The following is an 18,864-nucleotide window of genomic DNA, read 5'->3' on the forward strand; positions in this document are numbered from 1 at the left end:
CTGGATCTCTTTTACCATGAATTACAATATTTAGTTAGTCCTTGATCTTTAAAGGTGCTTTGCATTTATGTTTTGCGGTCTCAGAAAGGCCTAGCGAGATACCATTTTGTTATATCATGTTATGATTATTTTGAGAAAGTGTTGTCATCCGAGTTTTATTATTATGGCTCGCTAGCTGATTATGTTATTGATATGAGTAATTGTGAGACCTAAGTGTTATTGTGAGTATGGTTAGTTCATAATATTTGCTGAAACTTGAATGTTGGCTTTTCATGTTTACAACAACAAGAGCAAATAGAGTTTGTAAAAGTTTTTCTTTATCACTTTTAGTTTATCAACTGAATTGCTTGAGGACAAGCAAAGGTTTAAGATTGGGGGAGTTGATACGTCTCCAACGTATCTACTTTTCCAAACACTTTCACCCTTGTTTTGGACTCTAACTTGCATGATTTGAATGAAACTAACCCGGACTGACGCTGTTTTCAGCAGAACTACCATGATGTTGTTTTATGTGTAGAAAAGAAAAGTTCTCGGAATGTCCTGAAAATCCACGGAGGCACCTTTTGGAATTAATAAGAATTTTTGGGCGAAAGAAATACATCAGAAGGCCCAGGGCCTGTCCACGAGACAGGGGGCGCCCCCCTGTAGGGCGCGCCCTCCTATCTCATGGCCCCCCTGGACCTCCACCGACCTCAACTCCAACTCCATATATTCACGTTCGGGGAGAAAAAATCAGAGAGAAAGTTTCATCGCGTTTTACGACAAGGAGCCGCCGCCAAGCCCTAATCTCTCTCGGGGAGGGGCTCATCTGGAGTCCGTTCGGGGCTCCGGAGAGGGGGATTCGTCGCCTTCGTCATCATCAACCATCCTCCATCACCAATTTCATGATGCTCACCGCCGTGCGTGATTAATTCCATCGTAGGCTTGCTGGACGGTGATGGGTTGGATGAGATTTACCATGTAATCAAGTTAGTTTTTTTAGGGTTTGATCCCTAGTATCCACTATGTTCTGAGATTGATGTTGCTATGACTTTGCTATGCTTAATGCTTGTCACTAGGGCCCGAGTGCCATGATTTCAGATCTGAACCTATTATGTTTTCATGAATATATGTGTGTTCTTGATCCTATCTTGCAAGTCTATAGTCACCTATTATGTGTTATGATCCGACAACCCCGAAGTGACAATAATCGGGATACTTCTTAGTGATGACCGTAGTTTGAGGAGTTCATGTATTCACTATGTGTTAATGCTTTGTTCCGGTTCTCTATTAAAAGGAGGCCTTAATATCCCTTAGTTTCCGCTAGGACCCCGCTGCCACGGGAGGGTAGGACAAAAGATGTCATGCAAGTTCTTTTCCATAAGCATGTATGACTATTTACGGAATACATGCCTACATTGCATGAATTGGAGCTAGTTCTATGTCACCCTATGTTATAGCTATTACATGAGGAATCTTATCTAGCATAATTATCCATCACTGATCCATTGCCTACGAGCTTTTCATATATTGTTCTTTGCTTATTTACTTTTCCGTTGCTACTGTTACAATCACTACAAAAACCCCAAAACATTTATCTTTACCTTTGCTACCGTTACCTTTATTATCATACCACTTTTGCTACTAAATACTTTGCTGCAGATACTAAGTTATCCAGGTGTGGTTGAATTGACAAGTCAACTGCTAATACTGAAGAATATTCTTTGGCTCCCCTTGTGTCGAATCAATAAATTTGGGTTGAATACTTTACCCTCGAAAGTTGTTGTGATCCCCTACACTTGTGGGTTATCAATCCTTTCTAGAGAAGGAGTTTCTCTCGAAAGAAGTGAGTGGGAGGAAAGTAGAACTTGATGAGGTAACTGTACCTGCTCCCTTATTGGAAAGTAGTTCATCACAGACACCGGCTCATGTGACAAACACCAATTAGTGAGGAAGCTAATGATATTGATCAAGAAACTTCAGATCAAGTTACTACTGAACCTCGTAGGTCAACCAGAGTAAGATCCGCACCAGAGTGGTACGGTAATCCTATTCTAGAGGTCATGTTACTTGACCATGGTGAACCTACAAACTATGAGGAAGCGATGATGAGTCCAGATTCCGCAAAATGGCTTGAGGCCATGAAATCTGAGATGGGATCCATGTATGAGAACAAAGTGTGGACTTTGGTTGACTTTCCCGATGATTGGCAAGCCATCAAGAATAAATGGATCTTCAAGAAGAAGACTGACGCTGACGGTAATGTTACTGTCTACAAAGCTCAACTTGTTGCAAAAGGTTTTCGACAAGGTCAAGGGGTTGACTACGATGAGACTTTCTCACCCGTAGCGATGCTTTAGTCTGTCCGAATCATGTTAGCAATCGCCGCATTTTATGATTATGAAATTTGGCAAATGGATGTCAAAACTGCATTCCTGAATGGATTTCTAGAATAAGAGTTGTATATGATGCAACCAGAAGGTTTTATCGATCCAAAAGGTGCTAACAAAGTGTGCAAGCTCCAGCGATCCATTTATGGACTGGTGCAAGCCTCTCGCAGTTGGAATAATCGTTTTGATAGTGTGATCAAAGCATATGGTTTTATACAGACTTTTGGAGAAGCCTGTATTTACAAGAAAGTGAGTGGGAGCTCTCTAGCATTTTTAATACTATATGTGGACGACATTTTGTTGATTGGAAATGATATAGAATTTCTGGATAGCATAAAAGGATACTTGAATAAGAGTTTTTCAATGAAAGACCTCGGTGAAGCTGCTTATATATTAGGCATCAAGATCTATAGAGATAGGTCAAGAAGCTTAATTGGACTTTCACAAAGCACATACCTTGATAAAGTTTTGAAAAAGTTCAAAATGGATCAAGCAAAGAAAGGATTCTTGCATGTGTTACAAGGTGTGAAGTTGAGTCAGACTCAATGCCCGACCACCGCAGAAGATAGAGAGAAAATGAAAATTGTTCCCTATGCTTTAGCCATAGGCTCTATCATGTATGCAATGTTGTGTACCAGACCTGATGTGTGCCTTGATATTAGTTTAGCAGGGAGGTACCAAAGTAATCCAGGAGTGGATCACTAGACAACGGTCAAGAACATCCTGAAATACCTGAAAGGGACTAAGGATATGTTTCTCGTTTATGGAGGTGACAAAGAGCTCGTCATAAATGGTTACGTCGATGCAAGCTTTGACACTGATCCGGATGATTCTAAATCGCAAACCGGATACGTGTTTATATTGAACGGTGGAGCTGTCAGTTGGTGCAGTTCTAAACAAAGCATCGTGGCGGGATCTACGTGTGAAGAGGAGTACATAGCTGCTTCGTAAGCAGCGAATGAAGGAGTCTGGATGAAGGAGTTCGTATCCCATCTAGGTGTCATACCTAGTGCATCAGGTCCAATGAAAATCTTTTGTGACAATACTGGTGCAATTGCCTTGGCAAAGTAATCCAGATTTCACAAGAGAACCAAGCACATCAAGAGACACTTCAATTCCATCCATGACCAAGTCCAGGTGGGAGACATAGAGATTTACAAGATACATACGGATCTGAATGTTGCAGACCTGTTGACTAAGCCTCTCTCACGAGCAAAACATGATCAGCACCAAGACACCATGGGTGTTAGAATCATTACTGTGTAATCTAGATTATTGACTCTAGTGCAAGTGGGAGACTGAAGGAAATATGCCCTAGAGGCAATAATAAAGTTATTATTTATTTCCTTAATTCATGATAAATGTTTATTATTCATGCTATAATTGTATTAACCAGAAACATAATACATGTGTGAATACATAGACAAACAGAGTGTCACTAGTATGCCTCTACTTAACTAGCTCGTTGATCAAAGATGGTTAAGTTTCCTAACCATAGACATGAGTTGTCATTTGATAAACAAGATCACATCATTAGGAGAATGATGTGATTGACTTGACCCATTCTATTAGCTTAGCACTTGATCGATTTAGTTTACTGCTATTGCTTTCTTCATGACTTATACATGTTCCTATGACTATGAGATTATGCAACTCCCGATTACCGGAGGAACACTTTGTGTGCTACCAAATGTCACAACGTAACTGGATGATTATAAAGGTGCTCTACAGGTGTCTCCAATGGTACTTGTTGAGTTGGCATAGATCGAGATTAGGATTTGTCACTCCGTGTTTCGGAGAGGTATCTCTGAGCCCTCTCGGTAATGCACATCACTATAAGCCTTGCAAGCAATGTGACTAATGAGTTAGTTGCAGGATGATGCATTACGGAACGAGTAAAGAGACTTGCCGGTAACGAGATTGAACTAGGTATTGAGATACCGACGATCGAATCTCGGGCAAGTAACATACCGATGACAAAGGGAACAACGTATGTTGTTATGCGGTTTGACCGATAAAGATCTTCGTAGAATATGTAGGAGCCAATATGAGCATCTAGGTTCCGCTATTGGTTATTGACTAGAGACGTGTCTCGGTCATGTCCACATAGTTCTCAAACCCGTAGGGTCCACACGCTTAACGTTCGGTGACGATTGGTATTATGAGTTTATGTGTTTTGATGTACCGAAGGTAGTTCGGAGTCCCAGATATGATCACGGACATGACGAGGAGTCTCGAAATGGTTGAGAAATAAAGATCAATATATTGGATGAATATGTTTGAACTTCGGAAGGGTTTCGGGCAAGTTCGGACATATACCGGAGTACCGGGGGGTTACCGGACACCCCCCCCCCCCCCCGGGGGAGTGTAATGGGCCTATTGGGCCTTAGTGGAGAAGAGGAGGGGCGGGCAGGGTAGGCCCCGCGCCCCCTCCCCCTCTAGTCCGAATTGGACAAGGAAGGGGGGCGGCGCCCCCTTTCCTTCCTCCTCTCTCCTTCCCTTCCCCCTTCTCCTACTCCTACTAGGAAAGAGGGAGTCCTACTCACGGTGGGAGTAGGACTCCCCCCTTGGCGCGCTCGCATCCTTGGCCAGCCGCCTCCCCCCTAGCTCATTTATATACGGGGGCAGGGGGCACCCCAAGACACACAAGTTGATCATTGATCTTTAGCCGTGTGCGGTGCCCCCCTCCACCATAATCCACCTCGGTCATATCATAGCGGTGCTTAGGCGAAGCCCTACGTCGGTAACTTCATCAAAACCGTCATCACCCCGTCGTGCTGACGGAACACTCCCTTGAAGCTCTACTGAATCGAGAGTTCGTGGGACGTCATCGAGCTAAAAGTGTGCAGATCACGAAGGTGCCGTACGTTCGGTACTAGGATCGTTCAATCGTGAAGACGTACGACTACATCAACCGCGTTGTCATAACGCTTCCGCTTACGGTCTACGAGGGTACGTGGACGACACTCTCCCCTCTCGTTGCTATGCATCACCATGATCTTGCGTGTGCGTAGGAATTTTTTTGAAATTACTACGTTCCCCAACACTAATGATAATGGTGGGCCTCTTATTCGTCTTGTTCGTCGTGACGTCCTCCATGGGAATGCCCCCAGACACGAGCAACTTCGCATCTGCCTGGGTCTCAATCTCTGGGAAGTTGAGGTCCGTCCTCGGCCTCCGCGGCACGCCACACCGCCACGTCGTTGGTACGCGCGGCCTCATGGATGGTGGGGTAGGTGCCAAGCCAAAAGTAGCGGCCTGCGTCGCTGAACACCACCCCGAAGTTGCCTGAGGGCTTCCCCCTCACGTCGAAGAACCCCGTCTTGCTCTTCGGGTTCTGCGGGGCGGGGCGGTGCGGCGGAGGTTGCGGCGATGGGGCGGGGCGTTGCGATGACAGGGAGGTCCGATGCAGCGGCAGAACGGGGCATTGCAGCGATGGGACGGTGCGGGGGAGGTTGAGGTGATGGCGGAGACAGTTGCGGTGACAAATCAAGCGGCGGGAGGTGACCAAATCGTGGGGCGGTTGCGGGTGGAAAATCGCCCGATGCGCGGCGGGGGTGGAGGAGATGGCGGATCTGTCCCGGGGCAGCGGCAGCACGCTGGGCGGCGGCTGAATCACGGGCGACGGCGGAGGAAGAAGAAATGGTGGGGGAACGAAATGAATGATGGTTGGCAGTTGGCGCGCAGATACGCTTTTTACGTCTCCATATGATGGAGATGCAAATTTACACCGCGAGGTATTATATTGTCCATCCCCGGGAGACGGAGATGTAACTTTTTTTGAATCTACATCACCTATTGGAGAGTGGTTTTAGAGTCTCGATGATGCAAAAGTTAGGTATTTTTACATCTACGTCTTCTATTGAAGATGCTCTTAGTGTCCTGCATTGTAAATGCACTTACGAGCGCTACTCAAGGGTTACTCGCCCTCAGCCGTCACATGTCACGTGACGAAGGGGAGGAGGGTTTGCTCCTTTAGGATTTGTTTTCCATATATTTTGTACGTGTTTTCGGTGTTTACATGATTTTTATTTTTAAAAATGGTTTTTCGACATTCGTTAGGTTTTCCCAAGATTTTGGAGGGAAAAAATTGATTTTTGTGTGTGTGAGAAAAAGTATTCTTTTTTGCTCCCATGACAGATACATATTTTGCTTCTCATAGAGGCACAGGTTTACTTTCGCAAGAGGTACAGTTGTGCCTCTTGGAAAAAGAAAAACGCATTGTTTTGCTTTCACGAGAGGCGCATGCTTGCTCTTTGTAAAGGCGCAAGTTTTCTTCCGCGAGAAGTATAGTTGTGCCTTTCGTAAAAGGAAAAAAACCGTGTTTTTTGCATCCATGAGAGGCACAAATTTCCTTCTCATGTGGAGGAACTGCTTTCGTGAGAGGCACAACTGTCCCTTTCGAAAAGAAAAAAAAGGTTTTTTTTTACAAGAGGCACGAGTTTGCTTCTTGTGAAGACATATGTTTGCTTGTGCAAGATGCATAATTGTGTCTCTTGGAGAAGGAAAAATGTGCCTTTTTACGGGACACAACTTTGTTTTTGTAGAGACGGAGATTTGCTTCCAGGAGAAGCACAGTTTTGCGCCTTAAAAAAGATTTTTTTTTAAGAAAAAGTGTTTCGACAAGGGGTTTTTTCTATCAATTATTTTTGGGATTTTTCGTGAAAAAGAGTTCATTGAATCCTGTTAACATGGGATTTAGTTTCTAAGATCTTGATGCGAGGAATCCAACGGTGAAACTATTCGGGACTTGTAGGCATTGTTTAAGAGATAAAACATTTTCAAAAACGAATCTTCTAAAGAAAACTTTCAGGTTACCACTTGTGGAAGTGAACTTTGCGAGAAGTACCCCTTAACTTGTGATTTTGCATATATGGGAGCCCCTGTGAGGCTCATTGTGTCACATAGTCACGAAAAACAGAGCGCAAGCGCTAGGATTCAAACCCCTGACTTTGTAGTGATGTGTGCGTTGTGCTAGCCGCTGCGACCGATTAACATTTGATTTGCAGTGTACAACTTAAAAGAAACAAACGACAGTGACAAAAACCTTAAATATTGGCAAAAATTCCCCAAAAACAAAGTCCCATCAAACCTATCTGAGGACCTCTTGCTAGTGAACTAGGTCGCTATCCACTGTAATTCGTGGGAATCTGTGTGTAAAATGGCATCCCGGTGTATATGAGCTATAAGCTGCAACAAATTTATTTATATATTTTCGAACGTGGTTTTCATATTGAAAAAAGTAAATATTATATGAAACACGAAAATTTTAAATATTCTGAAATAGTTTTTCAAGACTCATTTTTTTTGTGAAAACACGTTTTTGGAATTCTCAAACATTTTTTGTAAAAAAGGAACAAAATTCAAAACAAAAAGATTTTTTGAAATTATGATATTCTTGAAACACACAAACGTTTTCTGAGAAAAGGAACAAAAATTGAAAACAAGAACATTTTCTGAAATTACGAACAATTATTCCAAATATGAACATATTTCAAAATTCTCCAAATATTTTATAAATTTGCAAACAATATTTGAATGCTTATTTTTTTGAATTTATGAACAAATATGGAAATCTGGGATGTTTTTTGAAATTCCAAACATTTATTGAATTAGTGAACATAAAACTACAAACTTTTTATGAAATCCCCTAAACATATTTTGAATTGGAGAAGAAATTTCAAAAACATAAAATTTTATTAAATTTGTGAACAAAAAATTTGAATGTGGGACATTTTTTGAATTTCTGGACAAATTTTTAAAGCATAAACTTTTTAAAATTTATAAACAAATTTTGAAAGTGGGAACATTTTATTTATTTTATTTTATTACAAAGTGTGGACATTTTAAAATTTGAAATTATATGTTTAATATTGTGGAGCATTTTTTTACAAGAAGTGGAAAAATATTTGAAATTCTATTTTTTAAAATTGTGAAATAAATTTTAAAACCACAACATTCCTGAAAAAATGAACAAAATCTAAAAGATACTACTCCCTCTGTTCACTCTTATAAGGCCTTAAAGACTTTTCAGACAGTGTGCAAAGCAATCCATTTTCAGTTATCTGAAATGACTTACAAAAGTGAACGGAGGGAGTAACATTTTACTAATTTTTGACATTTATTAAAATAAAAAGTAAAAATGAAAGAAAATAAAGAAGGAAAGAAAAGAAAAGGGAGAACAAAAAAGGAAAAAAGGGGAAAAGGAAAGGGAAAGAAAAACGAAAAAGGAGAGAAAAGAAAAGGAAAAAACTGGAAAAAGAAAAAAAATAAAAATAAAGAGGAACATATAATAATAATTATTATAATAGTAATTGGTTTAGGAACCTTCTAGAACGTTCCCAAAACTAGGAAAAAATTGTTGGAACCTTCCAAATATTGGTGGAACGCACACCTCACTTTTAAATGGGCCACCCCGTCTCGATCGATGCATGCTATAAAATATATGGCGGCCGAAGAAGCACCTGGCCCGGATGGTTTCATTGGCATGTTCTTCACAAGATGTTGGCATACTATTAAAGTAGACCTTCTGAATGCTACCAACCAATTGTCAGCGCTCAATGGAAGAAACTGAAACATGACCAACACAACCTTCATTGTTGTAATCCCAAAGAAGGAAAATGTCTTCACACCTGAAGACTACAAGCCCATATGTCTTACTCATAGAGTGGCCAAAAATCTTGATATTCTCCTTGCCACCAGAATTGCTTCTAAACTGCAAAACCTCATTTCCATCAGCCAGAGCACTTTCCTGAAAGGCCGAAGCATCTCGCATATGTGCAGAATTTGATCCAGAGCTTGCATAAAATAAAAGGGTAGAATGTCGGCAATATCATTACTGAAGCAGTGTAAAAGCATTGGGTGGGGTGGGGGCAATTCTATTTAGATTTAGTTACTGAGGAAAAACTTACTCTTTCTATGCAAATATGGCCAGTATTTATTTGTCGTCATGAGAGTTCACTATGTTGGCGCAACAAGTATCCGCCTACCATCCCAGTCGAGGCGCGTTTTTCACATCTGAATAACCGATGCTTGATGTGGCCGACTCATATATGGTTGACTTGTTTATTGACTCGGCCTATTTGGAATGTACGCACATCTTATATTTTTACTTGGCCAAATAAATCACACATGATCGACTCCTTAATTGATCCGTCCAATGACAAAGGATCTAGTGCGAGTTGGATGGCTGACTGGAGGAAATCTATTGTTGCTTATTTGTAGGGTCCAAGTCGGGAGACATCTATGGCTGTTCGGTGGATGACTTTACATGATCATTGATGGTCTGTATTGACGAATAGTTGACGGTATTCCAGTGGTGTATTTGGACAGATCATTCGGTAGGCGATTTTTGATACGTAGCATTATCGTTGGATGGTTGATGATCCTATTTTGAAACACCTTAAACCAAGAAACTTGCCATGGGATGCATACGTAGACGTTTGTGACATTCGTTGAGTGGTTATTCTCAATCATCAACCATTCAAAAAACAAACAAAAATATCCACCCAAGTGGCAGCAAGCTTGAACATATATGCCTGATGTAAAATTATCGCCCTTAGCATACACGGCGATGGAGTGTTGCCATCGTCCTTAGGCCAAGACTATGGAAAAATTATTTTCTGGCAAGCAAGCTTTTCTTGGAGGGGGGGGGGGACATGTGTTCACACTTTTTATTGGCAAACCTCCTGTCAAACAAGAAATTCTTCCATGACAAGCGACTCGGGTGAGGCGCACTCAGGAAGATACTCAAAACATGAAGAATAAGCATGAGATATGCACGAAACAGTCGGGAGCAACACGCACACTGAGTCTGACATTGACCAATTCTAGCTCTCGCAAGGTAATACAAGTTGCCATGCCCCAACCGACAAGTGACTCACTGATTCGGTTCTATATTCCGATCGGCATGCTGTCATGTCCCAGTCGGCAGGCTCTACCCGGTATGTCGTCATGTCTCAGCCGACAGGTTCTATCTGGCTGTTGTTACGCCTGGTCAATGGGAGGCCATTCCGCTCCACCCATCTTGTTATACTTATTCAGCAAGACAGCATGCTCATCGTTGAGTCATACCACAATCAGACTTACCAGCCGATTATGTTGGCTGCTCCAGAAGGACTTGGAGGACAACATGTGGAGACCTACACCAGAATGCCCTAATGATGGCCTCAAAGGAAGAAGTTCCCAACATGAAAGATGTGCGCATCATCGAGACATATAACTTTGCCTTTGGAGTCATCATGATCCGGGTTAGTATGCAACCTGCAGAGTGTGACGCCCCCGATTCAATCGTACACTAATCATGCATGCAAACGTGTACGATCAAGATCAGAGACTCACGGGACGATATCACAACACAACTCTAAAAGTAAAAATAAGTCATACAAGCATCATATTACAAGCTAGAGGCCTCGAGGGCTCGAATACAAGTGCTCGAGGTAGACGAAGTAGACCGCGACGGTTCTCCTGGACATCTTGGTGCAACAAGGGGAGGCTGGTGGCTGCGGGATCGACGCGGCGATGACTGCCATGTGCTTCGGGCGATGAACAAATCAACGGGACGAACGAGACAGATAGAATGGGGAGGCTAGGGTTTGTCCACTCGGTTGGGGAGGTTTTTATACACCTCGGGGGCTCACCAGATGATCGACATGGCGGCATCGAGCGCGTGGACAGGCAGCCAGACCCCACGCCATGGCGTTGTCTCCTTCTCTGGCAAGAGAAAGGAGAAAGGCCGGCCAGATGGGCTGGGCATGGAACAAGGGAAGTGAGAGGCCACGTGCTCAGGGGACTTTCCCCATTTCTTTTTATTTTTCTGTTTTTACTTAAACCTTCTCTATTTTCTAATTAAGGTAGCTACTAAATGGTTTTTGTCCAATGTGATACTTTGCACATAAATCAAGCTCAATATTGTGGTAAGTTTCAAAGCAATTGAAAAGGTTTAAATATTTTTAATAATTGAAAAGGTCAAATATTTTGCTGCTGATCCTATTAATTAATTTCCAAGGGCATTTTGGTAATTAAAATGAGGTTGTTTTCAACATGATAATTACTTAGGTATTTTATGGGACATTACCAACATTTTTGTTTTACTATTTGAAGAAATAATATTTTCACTTGCAATTAAATTTTGAATTTGAATTTGATTTTTTAAACAAGTGTCAACTTGCATAGTAATCATGATGACATGGCTACCATTAGGGGGAGATTACTGTAGCAAGATTCTCGGGGTGTTACAAATCTCCTCCACTACAAGAAATCTCGTTCGGAGATTTTAGAGGTGGAGTTAAGGGGAAAGAATCGGTTACAAAAGTCTAACGGATCTTCTCGGTCTTGGTTGCTCTTCTCGAACAAGTTGATTCCTTTTTTTGTCTTCATTTCTCTGCTCCAGGTCATCATGATGAAGCCGACATCCTTTCTGCAGGATCTCCATCATACTTACGGAAAAGATAAGGGAAAGACTCGGGAAGGACGGAGCTCAACACATGTTAGGTACCTAGGGGCTATCTCATTGAACGAGGCATAGAGATATCTCTCGAGTTCAAATTTAAGAGAGTCATCGAGAGCAAAGTAAGAAGGTGCAATAGAAGTCTCAAACGGATAGACAATCATTCAATGCCTAATCAAAAGGTGAAAGGGTTTCATAGCAACAGAATAAGTATTGCGGTTGAAATCCGAATAGATCATCTCTAGAAAGGTGGCTCGCGATCTACACACGAAGCTAAGTGTGAGGAATAAACTTGGAAATGGGGGTGTATAGGAGAGTCAGGTTTCGATCATGTGGAATAGTGGGTTATGGGCCCACCATGTGGGTTAAAAGTAGGAAGGGCGCTGAGGGAGTTCCGGACTAGGGGGTGTCCGGATAGCCGAACTATCATGATCGGCCGGACTCCAAGACTATGAAGATACAAGATTGAAGATTTCGTCCCGTGTCCGGATGGGACTTTCCTTGGCGTGGAAGGCAAGCTTGGCGATACGGATATGTAGATCTCCTACCATTGTAACCGACTCTGTGTAACCCTAGCCCTCTCCAGTGTCTATATAAACCGGATGGCTTTAGTCCATAGGACGAACAACAATCATACCATAGGCTAGCTTCTAGGGTATAGCCTCCTTGATCTCGTGGTAGATCTACTCTTGTAACACACATCATCAATATTAATCAAGCAGGACGTAGGGTTTTACCTCCATCAAGAGGGCCCGAACCTGGGTAAAACATCGTGTCCCTTGTCTCCTGTTACCATCCGCCTAGACGCATAGTTCGGGACCCCCTACCCGAGATCCACCGGTTTTGACACCGACATTGGTGCTTTCATTGAGAGTTCTTCTGTGTCGTCACCGATAGGCTCGATGGCTTCTTCGATCACCATCAACGACGCTGTCCAGGGTGAGACCTTCCTCCCCGGACAGATCTTCGTATTCGGCGGCTTCGCACTGCGGGCCAATTCGCTTAGCCAACTGGAGCAGATCGAAAGCTACGCCCCTGGCCGTCAGGTCAGATTTGGAAGTTTGAACTTCATGGCCGACATCCGCGGGGACTTGATCCTCGATGGATTCGAGCCACAGCTGAGCGTGCTGCACTGTCACGGCGAGCATGATTTAGCTCTACAGCCGGACAGTACCCTGGAGGCCGCACTCGAACCCGCCCCGATCTTCAATTCAGAGCCGACTGCGTAGGTCGAGGACGGATGGCTAGACACCGCCTCGGGGGCTGCAACCTCTACGGCGATAGAGCCGAACACTGATCCTGTCCCTCATAAAGCTCGTGACTCCGAGGTGCCGGACTCCTCGCCGGACTCCGAACCTCCCGCGCCCCCTCCGATCGAATCCGATTGGGCGCCGATCATGGAGTTCACTGCAGCGGACATCTTTCAACACACACCTTTCGGCGACATCTTGAGTTCGCTAAAGTATCTCTCGTTATCAGGAGAGCCCTGGCCGGACTGCGGTCGGGACGGTTGGGATGCGTACGACGAAGAAATTCAAAACCCACCCACCACCCACTTGGTAGCCGTTGTCGACGATCTAACCGACATGCTAGACTACGACTCCGAAGACATCGACGGTATGGACGACGATGCCGGAGACGACCAAGAACCAGCGCCCACCGGGCACTGGAAAGCCACCTCATCATATGACATATACATGGTGGATATCCCAAAGGATGGGAATGGCGAAGGAACAGCGGAGGATGACCCCTCCAAGAAACAGCCCAAGCGCCGGCGTCAGCGGCGCCGCTCTAAATTCCGCCACAACAAGAATGAAGATTCCTGCACCGGAGACAATAATACACCGGACAATGCCGAAGACAACCCACTCCAGCAAGATCCAGCGCAGGAGGACAGAGACGCCAGCCCTCATGAGAGAGCGGCAGAAGAAGAGGTAGAGGATTATATGCCTCCCTCCGGAGACGAGGCAAGCCTCAACGACGATGAATTCGTCGTGCCTGAGGATCCCGTCGAACAAGAGCGTTTTCAACGCAGGCTTATGGACACGGCGAACAGCCTCAAGAAAAAGCAGCAACAGCTTAGAGCTGATCAAGATCTGCTAGCCGACAGATGGACTGAAGTCCTCGCGACCGAAGAGCATGAGCTCGAACGCCCCTCCAAAAGCTACCCTAAACGCAAGCTGCTCCCCCGATTAGAGGAGGAAGCGTACGAACCCGCATCACCAGGAGACAATACAGCTGACCGACCACCCCGTGGTCGCGACAGAGAGGCCTCTAGGCCCTTCACTAGACCCGTACCCCGGCATCGCTCGAAAAGCACAAGGCCACAGGGGAACGCTCCGGACTTGCGAGATATATTGGAGGATAAGGCAAGACAATCAAGATCTATCTATGGATCGCGTGGGCGCCCCACGGTACGTGACGACAACCGTCGCGCCGGACACAGTAAGTCCGGCCGGGCTGAACAAAACAGACAAAGCTGTTTTGAGCTCCGTCGTGATATCGCCCAGTACAGAGGCGCCGCACACCCACTATGCTTCACGGATGAAGTAATGGATCATCAAATCCCCGAAGGGTTTAAACCCGTGAATATCGAATCTTACGACGGCACAACAGACCCCGCGGTTTGGATCGAAGACTATCTTCTTCACATCCACATGGCCCGCGGTGACGATCTTCACGCCATCAAATATCTCCCCTCAAGCTTAAAGGACCAGCCCGGCATTGGCTTAACAGCTTGCCACCAGAGTCAATTGGGAGTTGGGAAGACCTGGAAGCCGCATTCCTCGATAACTTCCAAGGCACGTATGTGCGACCACCAGACGCTGATGACCTAAGCCACATAATTCAGCAGCCAGACGAATCGTCCAGACAATTCTGGACATGGTTCTTAACCAAGAAAAACCAAATCGTCGACTGTCTGGATGCGGAGGCCCTCGCGGCCTTCAAGCATAATATCCGCGACGAGTGGCTTGCCCGGCACCTGGGACAGGAAAAGCCGAAATCCATGGCAGCCCTCACATCACTCATGACCCGCTTCTGTGCGGGTGAGGATAGCTGGCTAGCATGCAGCAACAACCTCAGCAAAAATTCTAGCAGTCCGGATATCAAGGACCGTAGTGGCAGGTCGCGTCGTAACAAAAACAAATGCCGCATTAACGGCGACAATAGTGAGGATACGGCAGTCAATGCCGGATTCAGAGGCTCTAAACCCGGTCAGCGGAAAAAGCCATTCAAAAGAACTACTCCGGGTCCGTCCAATTTGGACCGAATACTCGACCGCTTGTGCCAGATACACGGCACCCCCGAAAAGCCAGCTAACCACACCAATAGGGACTGTTGGGTATTCAAGCAGGCAGGCAAGTTAATTGCCGAAAACAATGACAAGGGGCTGCATAGCGATGACGAGGAAGAGACCCGACCGCCGAACAATAGAGGACAGAAGGGTTTCCCCCCACAGGTGTGGACGGTGAACATGATATACGTAACGCACATACCCAAAAGGGAGCGGAAGCGTGCGCTAAGGGATGTATACGCGATGGAGCCAGTTGCCCCGAAGTTCAATCCATGGTCCTCCTGCCCGATCACTTTTGACCGGAGGGACCACCCCACTAGCATCCGCCACGGTGGATTCACCGCGTTGGTCCTAGACCCAATCGTCGACGGATTTCACCTCACCAGAGTCCTGATGGATGGCGGCAGCAGCCTGAACCTGCTTTATCAGGATACAGTGTGCAAAATGGGCATAGACCCCTCAAGGATTAAACCTACCAAGACGACCTTTAAAGGCATCATACCAGGTGTAGAAGCCAATTGTACAGGCTCAGTTACACTGGAAGTGGTCTTCGGATCCCCGGATAACTTCCAGAGCGAGGAGTTAATCTTCGATATAGTTCCGTTCCGCAGCGGCTATCATGCCCTGCTCGGACATACCGCGTTTGCAAAGTTCAACGCGGTGCCACACTACGCATACCTCAAGCTCAAGATGACAGGCCCTCGAGGAGTCATCACGGTCAACGGAAACACTGAACGTTCTCTCCGAACGGAGGAACATACAGCGGCTCTCGCGGCAGAAGTACAATGCAGCCTCTTAAGGCAATTCTCGAGTCCGATCGTTAAGCGGCCAGACACAGCTAAGCGTGCCCGGAGTAACCTACAACAAGACCACCTGGCACGTTCCGAGAACGCATAGCAGTGCGGCCCCAACCCCAACCCCTGTAAAACGTCAAAACAGGTCCTTCGCGTACACCATTACACCTTGAAGATACCATGGGCATGGGGAGAGGGGCACGACCACGATAAGCCCAGACTGCGGCTCAACCACACCAGGGGCTCTCAAGTGTGTCGTTCTTTTTTCTTTTCTTTTTCCTTTTCTACCCACAGGACTCCGTTCGTCAGAGGCTTTGTCCGGCAGCAGACCTACCGAACTCACGATGCAACAGCCAGGAAAGGATAAAGGCTACAACGAATATCCAGGTGGTCTCCATTATGAACATCAAATCTGTTTTACGCACCATTCGGCAGCCTACCCCTGGAGGGGGACATTTTTAACAGTCCCATCCCTTGCTTATCGCACCATTTGTATCGTTCTGCACTTACAACAGTCTTTCTTGAATAAACAATGCAGCACCTTTTTGCTTATAATTGCATTTCTTTTTTATACATACGTTCATTTACGGCATGTTGCATCCGTACACTTTGGTACGGCTAAAATACACCAGGGGCTTATGTTTCCCGCATCATGGTGTGATAAGTCCGAACACTTTCACAAGTGTGGCACCCCGAACTTATAGCACTATATGCATCGGCTCCGAATCATGTCTTGGGTCAATAGTTGGGTTTGCCCGGCTCCCATGTTTTGGTACCTTACGTTCCGTTGTATCGGCTAAGGTAGCACTGGGAGAACCACTGCAATTGCGCCCCAGTTGAGCTGGGTTAACGCCTCAGTGGAGAAAGCTAAAACTGACCGTCATGATGAGGCGAGAGCCGGTCGCTGTTCGAGAGGTTTTTTGTGAGTCCTTAAAGACTTATGCCGCTTAGAGCGAGGAGCCGGATCTTGTCCGGCCCAGGCGTGGATAGCGCCCCAAATTCGGCCTTCCGAAGACTAGGGGCTTCGCCGAAATTTAAAATTATAGAATTCTATGGCTAAGTGAGAGTGTTCAAGCATTATAAGTCCGGTTGCCTTGTTCGCTGTGTTGAGTGCCTCCCTAGATGGACCCAAAAATGGGAACAAGAGTGCTCAAGTTTATCCCGAACACCCCAGCACTCGTGGCATGGGGGCTGAAGCCGACGACTTGCCATCTCTCAGATTTGATAAACAGCCGCACAGAAGGTAATATTTTAAATTAACAAGCGTTGCTTAGCGCATATGAACTAAGTTTTCAGCGCACAGGATAACAAAATGCGAGTCTACTAAAAAATTACATCTTTGGAGCACTCCCCCGCAATAGTGCGGGCGCCCTTCAGCACACTCTTATAATACATCTCGGGCGTGCGATGCTCCTTGCCCTCTGGTGGCGGGTCCGTCACAAGCTTCTGGGCATCCATCTTGCCCCAGTGCACCTTTGCGCAGGCAAGGGCCCGATGGGCACCCTCAATACAGGCGGAGTGCTTGATGACTTCAACCCACGGGCACGCATCCACCAGCCGCCGCACCAGGCCGAAGTAGCTCCCAGGCATGGCCTCCTTAGGCCACAGCCGAACTATGAGGCCCTTCATGGCCTGTTCGGCCGCCTTGTGGAGCTCGACCAGCTGCTTCAGCTGGTCGCTAAGGGGCACCAGATGTCCGGCCTCAGCATACTGAGACTAGAAGACCTTCTTCGTCGAGCTCCCCTCCTCGTCCTGGTAGAATGCGGCAACATCGGACACGCTACGAGGAAGATCTGCGAACGCTCCTGGAGAGCTCCGAATTCGGGTAAGCAACAGGTAATTAACACTCACATGCTTACTTTGCATGAAAAATGCCTTACCCGCTGCTATTTTCTTCACCGCCTCAATCTCCTGGAGGGCCTTGTAGGCTTCGGCCTTAGCGGCTTTGGCACTCTCAAGAGCCGTTGCAAGCTCAGACTCTCGAGTCTTTGAGTCACGCTCCAGGCTCTCATGTTCTTTCACGAGATCCTGGAGCTCTTGCTGTATCTCCGCTACCCGCGCCTCCTGCTTCTCTCGCTCGGTGCGCTCCGCGGCCGCATTGCGTTTGGCCGCGGCCACCGCCTCTTTCAGGGTCGCCACCTCGTTAGTGGCCCCTGCAATACCCATGTTATCCTTGTCATTCTTTTTGCAACCAAAATCCTTTTCTGTAAGGTACTATTTTAATAAGGTGTTACTTACCTTCCTTGTCCTCGAGCTGCTTCTTGGCACGGCCGAGCTCGTTCTCGGACCGCTTGAGGTTTTCCTTCAAAGTATTGACCTCCGCAGTCAGTGCGGTAGAGGTCAGCAGCGCAGCCTGCAATCCCATATTGACATATTTTTTATGACTCCTGCGTATATCTTTTTAGATCCTCAGTTCGGCTTTTCTTTCCGAACACCGAACCGAGCATCAGGGGCTACTGTCTATGCGGTACCATTTTATACATATCGAAATTCTTACCTCAAAGCCTGTTAGAAGGCTGTTGCAGGCTTCGGTCAGCCCGCTCTTGGCGAGCTGCACCTTCTGAATCACCGCACTCATAACAGTGCGGTGTTCCTCTTTGATGGAGGCGCCATTGAGCGCCTCCAGCAAGCTATCTGGTGCCTCGGGTTGGACGGAGGCTGCCGGCGTCATGGTCTTTCCCTTCTTACGAAGGGGTCGCCCGCCGGACTCCGGAGCCACTGTGGGTTCCGGGGCCGAGTCCGGTGCAAAGTCCGGGAGGTTGTCCTGCGACACCCCCGGGGCCTCCTCCTCCTGGTGGGTCCCTTCCTGGGATCCCACCTCGGCGTCATCCGCATCACGGGGGGTGGAGGCAGTCGGAAGAGAATCCATATCCGACGCACCTAAGGACCCGCTCGACGAAGCGGGAAGATCATCCTTGGGCGGACTGCAGGGTTGTATGCGGCATTAGAAAGACATTA

The sequence above is a fragment of the Triticum aestivum genome, chromosome 5B, assembly GCF_018294505.1.
Source record: "Triticum aestivum cultivar Chinese Spring chromosome 5B, IWGSC CS RefSeq v2.1, whole genome shotgun sequence".
NCBI classification, from domain to species: domain Eukaryota; kingdom Viridiplantae; phylum Streptophyta; class Magnoliopsida; order Poales; family Poaceae; genus Triticum; species Triticum aestivum.